Raw genomic sequence first — 13957 nt, forward strand, 5'->3', positions numbered from 1 at the left:
AACTGAGAAGAAACCCCTGGTTGGTAAGACATGGGAGACTTCAGAAATTGGGTGGGATCCTCCAGAAGAAAATCCTCCACCATAAACCCCCATGATTTTATCAAAGTAAAGACTGGCATCAACTGCAATGTAATGTCCAAAAAAAACCTCTCGTTGGTGGCCAACTGAGCATCCATTAAGGTTTCAGTGGCTGAAAACAATGCACAATGTCAATCATTAAAAATGAGGCCGTTAATCAATGGTCCATACATTATATTTCGCATACTTGAAACTCTACCTTCCTCAATGCTACAAGATAAAAATATGACTCCCTACTTGAACTGCGATGAAAAGATGTTGTGCTGCACTCTTTAGAGTAGTACAGAAGTTGCAGTGGCATTTCTTCATTTTGTTTTTCTTTTCTGCTTTCTTTGATTTATTTGCTCTCTCTATAGCCCATCTGACTGTTGGACTTTCAAGTGCAAATTATGTAATTTTTTTAACGAGTTGGGTAAAGAAATGTAAATTTAACTGAACACTTACATAAAATTCAGCAAAGTTTATAAAATATATACAACCTAGAAAACCCACACTTCATTACACAGATTGCTGTTAATACTCATGGGCTCCTTCAAACACACAGCTAGAAAACAGAACTGCCCTGATTAAAGTTCAAGCTGGTGGTCAGACAGTCTAAACTGGGATGAGGGACTTGGAAGATATTTTCCTGGGGCACAACCAGACTTCCATTTTAGCTTCCATATCTTCCACCATAGCTTTGCTGTCAATTTCAATTGCAGCAAGTTTCTTATTGCCAAATTTCTTAGAACTACATCTAGTTTTCTAGATAAAAGCAAAATACTGCAAATGCTGGAAATCTGAAACAAAAACAAAAATTGTTTCTTCTGAAGATGAGTCATAAGGACTCGAAACATTAACTCTGTCTTTCCCTCCACAGATGCTGTTAGACTTGCTGAGTTTTCCCAGGAATTTTTGTTTTTGTTTCAACTAGTTTTCTGTAAAGTTGCATGCATATTTTGCTATCCCCTTGAAACATCTTGGACACAAGCCTTTTTGACACGATTGTGATGGTAAAAACACAGGAAATCACAATAAACACCAGATTGTCTGAATGATATGGGTAAAACAACAGCGCTAACAGCACATGGGCAGAGGTTGGGTGGTTTGGGTGGAGTCGAGGGTCATCTCGGAGCACAGGAACTAGACCAGCACACCACTATGAACAAAGCAGTGAGGCTGATAACTAGTCTGGTGTACCACTGAGAACTAGTGCCTCGTCGAACTGTCCTAGTAGTTGGATAAGTCCGGGTTTCATTTAGCTGAATATCAAATGGAATATTTTCAAAGATGTCCAATTTTCAGACAATTCTGGTTTGCGGACAGCTGGATTTTGAACGCTCAACCTCTATAATCCATACTACGGGGAAAGCATTTACCAGGGTGAAGTTCAATATGAAAAGGTTAATTATTACTGCATATACTCCAGAGTAAGAAAAATTTAGAATCATAGAATGGTTACAGCATAGAAGGAAACTCTTTGACCTGTTGTGTCCATGTCAGCTCTCTGCAAGAGTAACTCAGCTAGTCCCACTCCTCTAATTTTTCTCCACAGCCCTGCAAAGGTTTTCCAGGTAACTATCCAATTCTGACAGCCAGGATTGATTCTGCCTCCACTACACTCTCAGGCAGTGCATTTCAGATCCCAACCACAGATATCTATGCAGCAAGTGTCCTCTTGTTCAACCATCCGCCAACGGGAACAGTTCCTCCCTATCGACTCTGCCTAGACCACTCATAATTTTGAACACCTCTATCAAATCTTCTCTCAACCTTCTCTTCCCGAAAGAGAACAGCCCCAGCTTCTCCAATCTATACACTTAACTGAAGTTGCTCATACCTGGATCCATTCTCATGAATCTTTTCTGCACCCTCGCTAATACCTTCATATCCTTAGTGAAGTGCGGTGCCCAGAACTGGACACAGTACTCCTTCTGAAGCTGAAGCAAAGTTTTATAAACATTCACCATACCTTGCTTTTACATTTTGTGTGTCTATTTGTAAAACCCAGCATCCCATATACCTTATTAACCACTTTCTCAACCTGCTCTGCCACCTTCAATGATTTGTGCATGTGTAACCCCACTCCCTTAGTTCCTGCAGCTCCTTTAGAAATGCATACTTTTATTTTAAATGTATCGCTTCACATTTCCCTGCATTAAATTTCATCTGCCACATGTCCATCCATTCCATCAGCCTATGTCCCATTGAATGAATCTGCCACAATCCTCCTCACAGTTCACAATATTTCCAAATATTGTGTCAACCACAAGATTTTGAACTAGTGGCCTGCACACCAAATTAAGGTCGGTTGTGTAGGTCAAGAGAAACAGCGGTCTGAATTTTGTCCCTTGTTTCCTAATCAGTGACTAAACTTCAAAAATACTTCATTGGTTGTAAAGTGCTTCAAGGCACCTGGTGGTCATAAAAATGCTATATAAACACAAGACTTTTTTTTCCCTTTTTTTCTGGAGAATCCCGCTAAATACCTTCCTCCAGCCCAAAAAACTGTTCACCACTAATTTGTTTCCTGATTCTCAACCAACATTGCATCCATGCTGTCAATGTGCCTTTTATTCCGTGGGCTTTAACTTAGCTGACAAGCCTGTTATGTGGTACTTTATCAAAGGCCTCTTGGAAGTTTATGAACACATCAACTGCATCACCCTCACTGTTAACTGATCAAAAAACTTAAATCAAGTTAGTTAAACACAATTTTCCTTTAACAAATCCATGCTGGCTTTCCTTAATTAATCCAAATTTGCCAAGTGACTATTAACTTGGTCCCAGTTTATCATTTCTAAAAGCTTTCCACGACTGAGGCTCAACTAACTGTTCCGTAGTTACATACACCCTTTTATGACCAGGGTGTGATATTTGCAATTCTCCAGTCCTCTGGTACCACTCCTGTAACTGAAGAGGATTGGAAGATTATGGACAGTGCCTCTGCAATTTCCAACCTTGCTTCCCTCCAAATCCTCAGATGCATTTAATCTGCTCCAGGTGATTTATCAACTTTAAACTTAGCCAACCTTTCTAATACCTCTTGAATCAATTTTCAGACAATCCGGCATCTCAGCTACCTCCTCTTTCACTATGACTTGGAGAACATCTACTTTCTTGATAAAGACAGAAGCAAAATACTCATTTAGTACTTCATGCCCTCTGTCTCTATGCTAAAATATCTTTTTTGGTCCCTAATAGGTCCTATTCTTCCTTTTACCACCCTTTCACTATTTACATGTCTATGGAAGACTTCTGGATTCCCTTTTACGTTAGCTACCTGTTATGACCGATGCAGTTGGTAAAGCAGAGTTATTTAAAAATCCCAGAGGGAAACTTTAAACAACTGTCATAATCAATAACGGTAAGTGTTATATTTGAGATGCGACTTTAAACTCAGGAATCAGACCACTCATTCTCGAGAACAAAAACAGAATTACCTGGAAAAACTCAGCAGGTCTGGCAGCATCAGTGGAGAAGAAAAGAGTTGACGTTTCAAGTCCACATGACCCTTCAACAGAACTGAGTGTAGTTAGGAGAGGGGTGAAATATAAGCTGGTTTAAGGTGGGGGGCGGGGGGAGAGAAGTTGAGGGTGGGGTGGTTGTAGGGACAAGCAAGCAGTGATAGGAGCAGATAATCAAAAGATGTCACAGACAAAAGGATCAAAGAGGTGTTGAAGGTGGTGATATTATCTAAGAAAAGTGCTAATTAAGAATGGATGGCAGGACACTCAAGGTACAGCTCTAGTGGGGGTGGGGTGGAAAAACTGACAAGGTATTAGTTGTAGATTTAAAAATAATGGAAATAGGTGGGAAAAGAAAAATCTATATAAATTATTGAAAAAAACAAAAGGGAGGGGGAAGAAACGGGGTGGGGATGGGGGGAGGGAGTTTAAGATCTAAAGTTGTTGAATTCAATAATCAGCCCGGAAGGCTGTAAAGTGCCTAGTCGGAAGATGAGGTGCTGTTCCTCCAGTTTGCGTTGGGCTTCACTGGAACAATGCAGCAAGCCAAGGACAGACATGTGGGCAAGAGAGCAGGGTGGAGTGTTAAAATGGCAAGCGACAGGGAGGTTTGGGTCTTTCTTGTGGACAGACCGCAAATGTTCTGCAAAGCAGTCGCCCAGTTTGCGTTTGGTCTCTCCAATGTAGAGGAGACCGCATTGGGAGCAACGAATGCAGTAGACTAAATTAGGGGAAATGCAGGTGAAATGCTGCTTCACTTGAAAGAAGTGTTTGGGCCCTTGAACGGTGAGGAGAGAGGAAGTGAAGGGGCAGGTGTTGCATCTTCTGCGTGGGCATGGGGAGGTGCCATAGGTGGGGGTTGAGGAGTAGGGGGTGATGCAGGAGTTGGCGGAGGATGATCCTTTGAATGCGGAGGCTGGTGGGGTGATAAGTGAGGACAAGGGGGACCCTATCATGTTTCTGGGAGGGAGGAGAAGGCGTGAGGGAGGATGCGCGGGAGATGGGCCGGACACGGTTGAGGGCCCTGTCAACCACCGTGGGTGGAAAACCTCGGTTAAAGAAGAAGGAGGACATGTCAGAGGAACTGTTTTTGAAGGTAGCGTCATCAGAACAGATGTGACGGAGGCGAAGGAACTGAGAGAATGGGATGGAGTCTTTACAGGAAGCGGGGTGTGAGGAGCTGTAGTCGAGGAAGCTGTGGGAGTCGGTAGGCTTGTAATGGATGTTGGTGGACAGTCTAACATCAGAAATTGAGACAGAGAGGTCAAGGAAGGGAAGAGAAGTGTCAGAGATGGACCATGTGAAAATGATGGAGGGGTGGAGATTGGAAGCAAAATTAATAAATTTTTCCAGGTCCCGACGAGAGCATGAAGCAGCACCGAAGTAATCATCGATGTACCGGAGAAAGAGTTGTGGGAGGGGGCCGGAGTAGGACTGGAATAAGGAATGTTCCACATACCCCATAAAGAGACAGGCATAGCTGGGGCCCATGCGGGTACCCATAGCCACACCTTTTATTTGGAGGAAGTGAGAGGAGTTAAAGGAGAAATTGTTCAGTGTGAGAACAAGTTCAGCCAGACGGAGGAGAGTAGTGGTGGATGGGGATTGTTCGAGCCTCTGTTCAAGGAAGAAGCTAAGGGCCCTCAGACCATCCTGGTGGGGGATGGAGGTGTAGAGGGATTGGACATCCATGGTGAAGAGGAAGCGGTTGGGGCCAGGGAACTGGAAATTGTTGATGTGACGTAAGGTGTCAGAGGAATCACGGATGTAGGTGGGAAGGGACTGGACAAGGGGAGAGAGAAGGGAGTCAAGATAACGAGAAATGAGTTCCGTGGGGCAGGAACAGGCTGACACGATCGGTCTGCCAGGACAGTTCTGTTTGTGGATTTTGGGTAGGAGGTAGAAGCGGGCCGTCCGAGGTTGGGCGACTATCAGGTTGGAAGCTGTGAGAGGAAGATCTCCAGAGGAGATGAGGTCAGTGACAGTCCTGGAAACAATGGCTTGATGTTCCGTGGTGGGGTCATGGTCCAGGGAGAGGTAGGAGGAAGTGTCTGCGAGTTGATGCTCAGCCTCCGTGAGATAGAGGTCAGTGCGCCAGACAACAACAGCACCACCCTTGTCAGCGGGTTTGATGACAATGTTGGGGTTGGACCTGAGAGAATGGAGTGCAGTAAGTTCAGAGAGAGACAGATTAGAATGGGTGAGAGGAGCAGAGAAATTGAGACGGCCAATGTCACGCCGACAGTTCTCAATGAAAAGATCAAGAGAAGGTAAGAATCCAGAGGGAGGGGTCCAGGTGGAGGGAGAATATTGGAGGTGGGTAAAAGGCTCCGTTGAACGGGGAGAGGACTCCTGCCCAAAGAGGTGAGCACGGAGACGAAGACAGCGGAAGAAGAGTTCAGCATCGTGCCGAGCCCGAAATTCATTGAGATGAGGGCGTATGGGTATGAAACGAAGTCCTTTGCTGAGCACTGAACGTTCAGCATCGGAGAGGGGAAGGTCAGGGGGTATAGTGAATACGCAGCTGGGGCTGGGATTGGAAGATGGGGTGTGGATGGAGGGACAAGCAGGGGTGGAGGGTCCCAGATGGGTGTTGGTGTCGATGAGTTGTTGGAGCTTGTGTTCCTTAGCACTTGAGAGAAAGAGAAAAAGTTTCTTGTTGAGGCGTCGGATGAGGCGAAGAATAAAATGAAACTGGGGGCACGCGCAGCTTTGAAAAAGGGTGCGGCAGTGCTGCTGGAGGGAGAGGTCAAGTGTGTTCATATGGCGGTGCATGGCACTGAGTGTGGATCTCAGAATGCGACGGGAACAGCAGTCTGAGAAACGTTTTATGTCCCGGAGATACCTGTAATCCTGGGTGGGCTCGAAACAAGAGGGATGGAATTTAGGTTGAAATCCATGTGGGGTCGGTGCTTGTCCCGACAACCACCCCACCCTCAACTTCTCTCCCCCCGCCCCCCACCTTAAACCAGCTTATATTTCACCCCTCTCCTAACTACACTCAGTTCTGTTGAAGGGTCAGGTGGACTCGAAACGTCAACTCTTTTCTTCTCCACCGATGCTGCCAGACCTGCTGAGTTTTTCCAGGTAATTCTGTTTTTGTTTTGGATTTCCAGCATCCGCAGTAGTTTTTTGTTTTTGTTTTTAACTCATTCTCGAGGTTTTACATTAACTAAATGAAGCATTTTATTAATTTACACTGGTTAAAATAAATGTACACAGGGCTACAAATTACTACTACCATAACTAACAACAAATTCCCAAACTAACCTCCATTAAGGCAATAACAACCCATAGATTTAACCAAAACACCAGGCAAAGCATTTTTGCCTTACAAATTCAAAATGAGGTTCTTTCCAATGTGGAGCCAGTTGGAGGCTTGCAGCTGCCTTTTGATCTTACATTGCCTCTCGTTCTGGTAAGCTTTAAGATCCGCCAATTCCTAACCAATCATGGAATTAGAAATATAATTTATCCCGGCACAGCCCCCAATTGTTAATTCTCATTGTATCAACAACCTCTTTGAACTTTACCTTTTAACAATGAAACCCCATTCATTGTACCAATTTTATTGGTAATATAAACATATTGCTTGGTAGCTGTTAGAAAGGTGTCAATTTTCACCCCACTTCTTGAATGCTCTAGTCAAAAAAGGTAAATGCACGCTATCTCTCTGTTTGCATCTCAAACTAGTACAAAGCAGCCAGACTAGCTGTCTTTAATCCAATTAAGACTAAAGAGACTAAATCTCTATTTTGAAAGAAAAATATTTTCCAAATTATACACATTAATAGCTTCATAACACTACCTCTTTTCTTCTCATTTGTGTTTTCGCTTCCTTTCCGAACTTTCTATATTCAGCCTAGTTCTCAATTGGATTATTGACCTGACATCTGTCATATAGTCCCTTTTTCTGCCTCATCTTATGCTCCATCTCTTCTGTCATCCAGGGAGCTCTGGCTTTGATTGTCCTACCTTCCCCCACCTCGTGGCCCTGTCTCCTACTCTATTTATTATTGCTGGCACTGCTCCTTTTGCTGCTACTGCTCAGGTCATGCTCTCAGTCATTTTTTTGGAGCTTAAAGTAGTTCAAAAAGTACCTAAAAGACCATTTGGATACCTAGTTTGACACTACGGTAATGAGAGACTTTCCTCCCAAATAGTTTCGTTATACTTGGCTCCACTCTAAAAACAAATTTTGCATTTGCATCACAGCTTTAGGCAGGACAGTAGGGGGAAACTGCCTGAAACCAACATTCAAATTATAGTCTAAACATACCCTTGTAACTTGACAATTTGTGGCTTCTGGGTGTAATTGCTTGCACTAAATTCTTTTTGCATTCATTTGAAGACTACTTCCTGGTCCCAAGCTGCTAAATGAGCACCAAGCATACATTAAAAACCAGGTTACTATTTGCATTAAATGAAACAGGTCCAAAGCTTGCCAGTCTATCTGGAACCAGCTCATTTGATGGTTCAGCTGGTGTGAATTAAGCCAGAAAGATCAAGAACTCTGAGGCTTAATCCCTGGTCTGTTTAATTAATTTCAACTACAGAAACAGCTGGGCCACTCCAATTGCCACTGTCTCTGGTTTAGAAAGGGGAAGAAAAAAAATGAGAAGGAAACCACAAAAGAACTATAAAAATTTTGAAAGCACAAGGTAAATGTAAATCAGTAATGTGAATCAGACTAGTGATTGAACTCGGGGCTCTTGAGAATTTGACAACCTTTTAGACACACTGATGCCATAAACTAGCAGTTATTTTTCTTGGCTCTGCCAACAAAAGGATAGGGAAAATTAAAAAAAAATAGGGAATATAATTAAAGTCTTAAACTACTACAGTTGGTGCTCTGATTAGAGCACTCAAGAGTGCTCAAAATAACTTACATCTTGCATTGAGCCTCACTGGAATAGCACAGAGGCAAAACATCGAACAGATTGAGAATGGGAAAAATCGTTACAGCGATGAGCCACAGAAAGGTCAATTAAATATAAAGAAAGGAATTCAAGTCAGAAATATAAAATTAGGACAAAATTTAAGACTTTAAAATGGGGACTAAATTATATCTGTGCAGCTTGAGGTCCTTGTCTCTACATGATCTTGATTCCATGTGCACAATAATAAAAATATAAAATGCAGGAAACACTCAGCAGATCAGGAGCATCTGTGGGGAGAATTTATCAGAACTGGAAGGTGTTAGTTAAGCTAGCAGTTAAGACTGAGTTTAGCAACTTCAGATCTTAAGTACTGCCCACATTTTCTTCAGCCAATTTCGAGTGGAGGAGGTGCGGACTGCTCCTTAGGGTGGGGAATCCCCTGTTGGTACATAGCCAGTGGGTTCACCTGCCATTTAACCTCCACATTCCCAGGCCTCAGAAGACTTTTTGCCAGATTTTCCATGCTTCCCATCATCTTTCATGTTTTGTACCAAAATTTACACCTCCTCTGGTATCATTGTCTGTTTCTTCACTTATCTCATTTTCACTCCCTTTGGCCGTTCACTGTCACAATTTTGTCATTTAATTACTCTTGCCTTCCACCCTATCACAGGAATTGCCCTTTGTTATTTTCCTGCTACCATCTCTCCCCTCCTCCGACCACTTTCACTAGCTCTGTAATTGCTTAAGATCTGTTAAAATTTTAATATCTTCCAGATGACTTGAACATTAATGGTTTCTCTTTACACATACCGTCTGCGCTGCTCAAGTGTTTCCAGCAGTTTTTGTTTCTTTTTCAGGTTTCCAGCAGTCCTGCCGCTACCAGTCATGAATGGCAATTAAACAACTCACTGGAGAAGGGGGGGCTCCACAAATATCCCCATCCTCAATGATGGGGGAGCCCAGCACACCAGTGCAAATGAGAAGGCTGAAGCATTCGCAACAATCTTCAGCCAGAAGTGTCGAGTGGATGATCCATCTCGGCCTACTCCGGAGGTTCCCAGCATCACAGGTGTCAGAGTTCAGCCAACCCGATTCACTCCACATGATATCAAGAAACGGTTGAAGGCACTGAATACTGCAAAGGCTAAGGCCCTGACAATATTCCAGCAATAGAACTGAAAATTTATGATCCAGAACTTGCCATGCCCCTAGCCATGCTGTTCAAGTACAGCTACAACACTGGCATCAACCCAACGATGTGGAAAATTGCCCAGGTATGGCCTGCACACAAAAGCAGGACAAATCCAACCCAGCCAATTACCGCCCCATCAGACTACTTTCGATCATCAGTAATGGAAGGGGTCATCAACAGTGCTATCAGGGGACACTTGCTTAACAATAAGACACTCAGTTTGGGTTCCATTAGGGCCACTCAGCTTCTGACCTCATTACAACCTTGGTTCAAACATGGACACAAGAGCTGAACTCTCGAGATGAGGTGAGAGTGACTACCCTTGACATCAAGGCAGCATTTGACAAAGTGTGGCATCAAGGAGCCCTAGCAAAACTGGAGTGAATGAGAATCAGGAGGAAAACTCTCTGCTGGTTGGAGTCATACCTAGCAGAAAGGAAGATGGCTGTGGTTGTTGGAGGTCAATCATCTCAGTTTCAGGTCATCACTACAGGAGTTCCTCAGGGTAGTGTCCTAGGCCCAACCATCTTCAGCTGCTTCCTTCCATCATAAGGTCAGAGGTGGGGACGTTCGCTGATGATTGCACAATTTCAGCACCATTTGTGACTCCTCAGATACTGAAGCAGTCCAAATGTAACAAGACCTGGACAATATCCAGGCCTGCGCTGACAAGTGGCAAGTAACATTTGTGCCACACAATTGCCAGGCAATGACCATCTCCAACAAGAGAGAATCTAATCATCGTCTTTTGACATTCAATGGCATTACCAGCCCTGAATCCCCCACTATCAGCATCCTGGGGGTTACCATTGACCAGAAGCTGAATTGGACTAGCCAAATAAATACTGTGGCTACAACAGCAGGTCAGAGGCTAGGAATCCTGCGGCAAGTAACTCACCTCCTGACCCCCCAAAGCCTGTCCACCATCTACAAGGAACGCGATGGAATATTCTCCACTTGCCTGGATGAGTGCAGCTCCAACAACACTCAAGAAGTTTGACACCCCCCATCCAGTACAAAGCAGCCCGCTTGATTTGCACCCTTCCCACAAACATTCACTCCCTCCACCACCGATGAATAGTGACAGCAGTGTGAACCATCTACACGATGCACTGCAGTAATTCACCAAGGCTCCTTAGGCAGCACCTTCCAAACCCATGACCACTGTTATCTCGAAGGACAAGGGTAGCAGATAGATGGGAACACCACCACCTACAAGTTCCTCTCCAAGTCACTCACCATCCTGACTTGGAAATATATCACTGCTCCTTCACTGTCATTGGGTCAAAATCCTGGAACTCCCACCCAAACAACACTACACCACAGGGACTACAGCACCACCATCTCAAGGGTATTTAGGGATGGGCAATAAATGCTGGCCTAGCCAGCGATGCCAACTTCCCGTAAATGAGTAATAAAAAAAAAGCATCTGTAGTGCTTGTTTTTGTCAGCGTACACAATGTCAGTGGCGATCAAATAGTAATTAACTGAATTCCCAAAATCAGAGCGAGGCACAAAGCAGGCCAACAGTCGTTACTATAACTCTGGAGAGGCAAAAGTAGTCATGAAGGGGATGAGAGCAGGACTTAAAGAATATCTTCTACAAAAAGATAGGCATAGGTGACACTCACGTGAATTCGAAAAAACAATTTTTACCTGGAGAGAGTGAGAGAAATTAATAGAATTTGCTCAAGATGTTTCACCTAGCAGGGTTTTTTTTTAATTATTTGTTCTTGGGATCTGGACATCACTGGCAAGGCCAGCACTTACTGCCCTTGATAAAGTGGTGAGCTGCCTTCTTGAACTGCTTCAGTCCGGATGGTGTATGTACACCCACAGTACTATTAGGGAGGGGGTTCCAGGATTTTAACCCAGTGACAGTGAAGGAGTGGTGAAATAGCTCCAAATCAGGATAGTGTGTAACTTACAGGTAGAGGTGTTCCCATGCGTCTGCCACCCATGTTCTTCTAAGTGATAGAGATAACCAGTTTGGAAGGTGCCTTGGCACATTGCTACTGTCTATCTTGTAGCTGATAGACATTTCTACTATTATGCACTGGTGGAGTGAATGCTTAAGGTGGTGGATGGGATGCCAACCAAGAGATTTGCTTTGTCCTGAATGGTGTTGAGCTTCTGAGTGCTGTTGAAGCTGCACTCATCCAAATAAGTGCAGAGTATTGCACCACACTTCTGACTTATGCCTTGTAGATGTTGGACAGGCTTTGGGGAGTCAGGAAGTGAGTTACTTTGCACAGAATTCCTAGCTTCTGACCTGCTCCTGTAGCCACAGTATTTATATGGCTGGTCACGTTCAGTTTCTGGTCAACGGTAACCCCCGACGATGCTGATGATGAGAGAATCAGCAAAAATCAATTAGCTTCTCTCTTGTTGGAGATGGTTATTGCCTGGCACGTGTGTGGTGCAAATGACACTTATCAGTCCAAGTCTGAATGTTTCCCAGGTCTTGCTGATGTGGCCATAGACTGCTTCTGTACCTGAGGAGTTGTGAATGGTACTGAAAACGGTGCAATCATCAGCAAACTCCTGCAGTGATGTTCTGGGGCTGAAAATGATCGGTCTCTCACAAGCTAAACCATCTTTCTTTGTGCTAGGAATGACTCTTACTAATGGACAGTTTTCCCACTGATTCCCATTGACGTCAATTTTGCTGGGGGTCCTTAATGCCACAGTCAGGTCAAATGCTGTCTTGGTGTCAAGGGCAGTCACTATTCACCTCAACTCTGGAATTCAGCTCTTTTGCCCACATTCAGACCAGGGCTGTAATGAGATCTGGAGCCAAGTTGGCCTGGTAGAATTCAAATTGAGTATCAGACAGCAGGTTACCGCTGAGGAAGTGCTGCTTAATAGAACTGTTGATTACATTTTTCACCACTTTGCTTATGATTTGAGTGTAGAGTGATGAGGCTGTATTTGATTGGATTGGATTTGTCCTGCTTTTTGTGGCCAGGATATACCTGGGCAATTTTCCACATTGTCAGCTAGATGCCAGTGGCTGTAGCTAAACTGGAATGATCTGGCTTGGGGCCCAGATAGTTCTGGAGCATGATTCTCCAGTATTATAGCCAGGATGCTGCCAGGGTCCTTTGCCGTTTCAGTGTAAGCTGTTTCTTGACATCACATGGAATGAACTGAATTGTCTGAAGACTGGCAACTGTGATGCTTGGGAATCCAGAAGGAGGCTGAGATAGATCATCTAGGCACTTCTGGCTGAAGATGCTTGCAACTGCTTCAGCAGTCTATACTCAGAAATGCTGGGCTCCCCCATCACTGAAAAAGGGGCTGCTTGTGGAGCCATTTCCTGTGGTCAGTTGTTCAATTTCATCACCATCCATGACTGCATGTGACAGGACTATACAGCGTTAATCTGATCTGTTGGTTTTGGGATTGCCGAGCTCTATCTATAGTAGTTAAGTCAATCAAATACAGTCTATTAAGCAATTTTCATTTCAGCCCTTAATTTCCTCTCTGAGTGGAATATCTATAGCTTCTTCATAGGCCCTGCTTGCTTCCCCCATTCCCCAAACAAACTAAAATGCTAGTTTATCTTTTACTTCTCATTTCTGAGAAAGGGTTACACCTGCACCATAAACTTGTCTTTTCACTTCACAGATGCTGAGCAAATGGTATATTTCCAGCATTTACTTTTCTAGACGTACTGCCGTTGTGATGTCGAATAATTGTACAGAGCGTTGTTTTATAACGGCAGAGATATTATATCAAGTAACACACAATGTGGTGTTCTGCTCCTAAGAGGCCACAAGGTGCTCTAACGTCATGAGGTTAATTAACAGCTAAATGGCCAAAGGATTATTATGACTCCTGAGGTGAGTTGGGTTTCTTTTGCGTTGTTAAGCAAATCTATAGGCAAGACGAGATTGTTTATGTCACAGAAATATGCGACATCTGAAACAGACAAAAAAATCTGCATAGCTGATTATTTCACGCCTTTAGAGGCCGCTAATAAATAGCATCCAGGGATTCCTGGCAAAATTTTGACATCTTTACCAAAGTGACAGATTCAGAGTGTGTCATTCGGCTGTGATAAACCTATGGTCTTCATATGACAAGCAACCTCGGAATAGATTCTGGACAACTATAGATAGTTTTAATAATTTTATTTTTATTTATTAATTCATGGAATGTGGGCATCATTGACAAGACCAGCGTTTACTGACCATCCGTAGTTATTTTGCGGGCTAATGATTCACTTTCAAATATTCTGGCCCATTTAGCACAATACTATTGAGTGCCAGTTGAGGTCTCAAAGATTAGTTTCATGGAATTTTCTACTTCTCATGGGTGTAATAAATTATATGAGCAGAGTTTCCCTCTCAGAA

The 13957-nt window shown here is 43.6% G+C and overlaps 1 protein-coding gene across 12 annotated transcripts in view; it reads right to left on the reverse strand.

The window, feature by feature from the left end:
* Positions 1-13957, reverse strand: part of lrch3 (leucine-rich repeats and calponin homology (CH) domain containing 3) — a 170990-nt gene that overhangs the window by 98650 nt on the left and 58383 nt on the right. The window lies entirely within an intron of this gene.

This window comes from Cetorhinus maximus, chromosome 19 (assembly GCF_964194155.1).
Source record: "Cetorhinus maximus chromosome 19, sCetMax3.hap1.1, whole genome shotgun sequence".
Classification (NCBI taxonomy): Eukaryota; Metazoa; Chordata; class Chondrichthyes; order Lamniformes; family Cetorhinidae; genus Cetorhinus; species Cetorhinus maximus.